The 3,067-nt window shown below is 46.5% G+C and overlaps 1 protein-coding gene across 1 annotated transcript in view; it reads right to left on the minus strand.

Annotated features, from left to right (window-relative positions):
• Nucleotides 1-1,850, minus strand: part of PRDM8 (PR/SET domain 8) — a 10,581-nt gene extending 8,731 nt beyond the window's left edge. Inside the window, exon 1 of the mRNA XM_019516795.1 lies at nucleotides 1,621-1,850. The gene's annotated coding sequence lies outside the window, so the exon portion shown is untranslated. The remainder of the gene's footprint in view (nucleotides 1-1,620) is intronic.
• Nucleotides 1,851-3,067: the final 1,217 nt, after the last annotated feature.

A 3,067-nucleotide genomic window follows, 5' to 3' on the forward strand; every position in this document is an offset into this window, starting at 1 on the left:
CACACACACACACACACACACACACACACACACACACACACGAGGCCCATGCTATCCACGATGCTCCAGAGCAAGGAGGGCTGGATTTCCACCCCCCGCCTTCCCCTTCCCTCCTTCTAAAGAGAGGGCCGGGGCTCAGTGTGACAGAAGAGCATAGCGAATGGATTTCAAGTGGACTGTCAATGTCACTGATTTCATGTCAGCTAACCTTTAGCTCCAGTCTACAAGAGGGAACGTATGTCTACTCATTACCATAATCCACCCCTTTCCCTCCGAGACTTTAATTAAAAGCAGCAAGCAGAGGTAATTATTTTTTACCTCGACACGCTCGTTTATGGATGAGGGTGAATCCCAGTTACCTTGTTAAACAAGGGGAGAGAGATTCAGTCAAATGTGACTTGCCAAGTGTGCAGGTAGTGGACGCGCAGGGGAAAAAGTGTCCCCCCCCACCCCGCCTAGGCATGCCATTTGTGGCAGGAGTTGTGGGGATGCTGTCTTGCTCCGGCCCGACATTTCTCTTGAAAACCCTGCCTCGCTTCTGTTGGGAGGGCTCTCTCCCCCTTTCAAGCTTTCAATCAGGCTCCTCCAAGAAAGCCTGCTGACCCTGCTGCCTGGAAAGTCAGCACAGGCATCAGAGCGAGAGGCTCCAAGACCTGAGAATTTTTCCCTCATTTCATATCAGATGCATTTATTCTCCTCCTTTTTTAAGTGGCATTTAGTTTATTATTTGATTTAAAAAAAAAAACCCGTGGGTAGATGGATCACACACAACCCTACCAATGGGTCCCCCTCCTTTACCACTCCTTTATGCCACCGTGAGATCGCAGTCACCCATCTCCTCCCCAGCCCGCGCTGAAAGGAGCAGGAAGGAGCGGGTCCTCCTGACCATTGAAAACGGGTGACCGGAGAAGAATATTATTACTAGGACTTATTTGTCCTCCTGGCATGGATGAGCAGGGCGATCGTGCAACTTGTCTTTTTTTTTTTTTTTAAATCACCCTGTGCCTCGCAAAGTTTCCTCTTCAGAGGGGTGGATTTTTGTGCGAGGAAAATGAGAGCCTCCAGCAAGCGACTTGCAGAGTAGGAAAAAACACTTTTTTTAGAGTGTGTGTATGTCTGTGGGGGGGAAAACCCTAGAGAATATAGGATTCTTCCCCCCATATGCATCTTTCTCCCTCGCCTTTCATTTCCCAGTGGTATCCCCCAGCCCTTCCAGTCTGAGTTAATGTCTTCTCTTTAAAGAAGTCCCTTCCCCACAAGCTCCTCATTGTGCTGGAGGTCGCAGCGGCACATCGGGCACCAGCGGGAACGCGGTCATTAAAATGCAATCCCAGGCAACAATGCTGGGAAGGGGCTCCTCCGCGCGCCGCGCTGCCCGCAACAATGACACCACGGCGGCCGCCCGGCTCAGCCCAGCCCGGCCTGGCCCTGCCCGGCTCTCCCGAGGCATTGTCCGCGCCCGATCCAAGCCGCCAGCCCCTCCTCTCCATCCCTCTTGTTTTAGATGCTCTCCTTAGACTCCTTTGTATGGATCTGGTTGCATCTTCCCTGTTTTAGCTAAGGAGGGAGAGAGGAAAAGACCCCTTCCACCCCCCAGCCCCTTCATGCAAATGTACTCACCAGGAAGGAGGGCAGAAAATAATCCGAAACGCGAGGGAGGCAGAAAGTGGCCAAGGATGAGCGGCTCGCCTTGCTCCCCCTCCCCCCGCCTGGATCAGTGTATTTCCATGGCAGGATCGTGCTGCTGTCCTGCGCGCGGAGGGATGGAGGGAGCGAGGCAGAGGAAGGGAGAGGGGGAGCGCCGGAGAGAGCGCGGGAGCGGGACTTGTACAGATGGACCCGATGCAGTGACTGCCTGGCACACAGACACACACTTTTTGTTTGCTGCACATAATCTGCCCAATGACGCGTGACAGCCCACGTCCCCTCCCTTTAACTCTTTCCTGGGCTTGCAGCTCCCTGCCTTCTCCCCGCCACCTGCAGGGGCTGCCCCACCACCCGCCGCCCGCCCGCGCCCGCCCAGGCCTGGCGGCTGCCCCTGCCCCTACCAGCTCCCACGGGGCCGCGGCCCTGAGTCTCAGCTCGTTTCAGCATCTTCTCCCATGCCTGGATGTTCTAAGATCTGATTCTACCTCCTTTTCTTTTTTATTTTACATTTCATTTTTTTTATCTTATTCTTGTTTGATTTTTCTTTGAATTCAATTTCTATCTTTATTTAATTTGAATTTTTCTTTCCATTTAAATTTGTATTTTATGTGATTGGATTTTTTCTCTTTATTTAATTTGTATTTGATTTTTTCTTTTCATATCAATTTTTACTTTTATGTGATTTAATTTTTCTCTGAATTTCATTTCATTGGGAGTTGAGCTTTTCTTTTAATTTCGTCTTTTAATTTTTATTTGATTTGATTTTTTCTTTTAATTTAATTTTCATATTATTAGGTTGTCTCTTTTAATTTCCTTTTTAAATTTTTATTTGATTTGCTTCTTTCTTTTAATTTCATTCTTTAATTTCTGTTTGCTTTGATTCTTTTAATTCCATTTTTATTTTTATAAAATTTTTTCTTTTAATTTCATTTTTTATTTTTATCGGGTTTGATATTTTATTTTTTATTTGATTTTTAATTCATTTTATTTAGTATTTTTTCTATTAATTTCATTTTTTTATGTTGACTGGATTTGATTGAAATCGTATTTCAGTTCATTTTCTCCTTCTTCTATTGTCTTATTTGAGTTTACCTTTATTCGCATTTCATTTCATTTCACTTCATTTCATTCTTTTATTCTTTTTTATTTCATTTTCTATTTTATTTCCTTTCTTTTTCATTTGATGTTATTTCTTGTATTATATGTTGTCCCCTCCCCCTCCCTCCCCTTTAGGATTATTTTCATTAATTGGAGGTGGGGGGGGGGTCACAGCAAAAAAAGGCGGTGTGGCCCAGGGGCCCCAGCGAGCGGGGGGCACCACACTGCAAGGCTGACCTGCCAGCGCCAGGGAGTGCTTCAAAAACCCAAATCCTGGCTATTTGCTTGAATGCAGTAGTGGTGAGAAGAGCTGCCACCCAGA

The sequence above is a fragment of the Gavialis gangeticus genome, unplaced genomic scaffold (genome assembly GCF_001723915.1).
Source record: "Gavialis gangeticus isolate Ggan-Ray unplaced genomic scaffold, GavGan_comp1, whole genome shotgun sequence".
NCBI lineage: Eukaryota > Metazoa > Chordata > Crocodylia > Gavialidae > Gavialis > Gavialis gangeticus.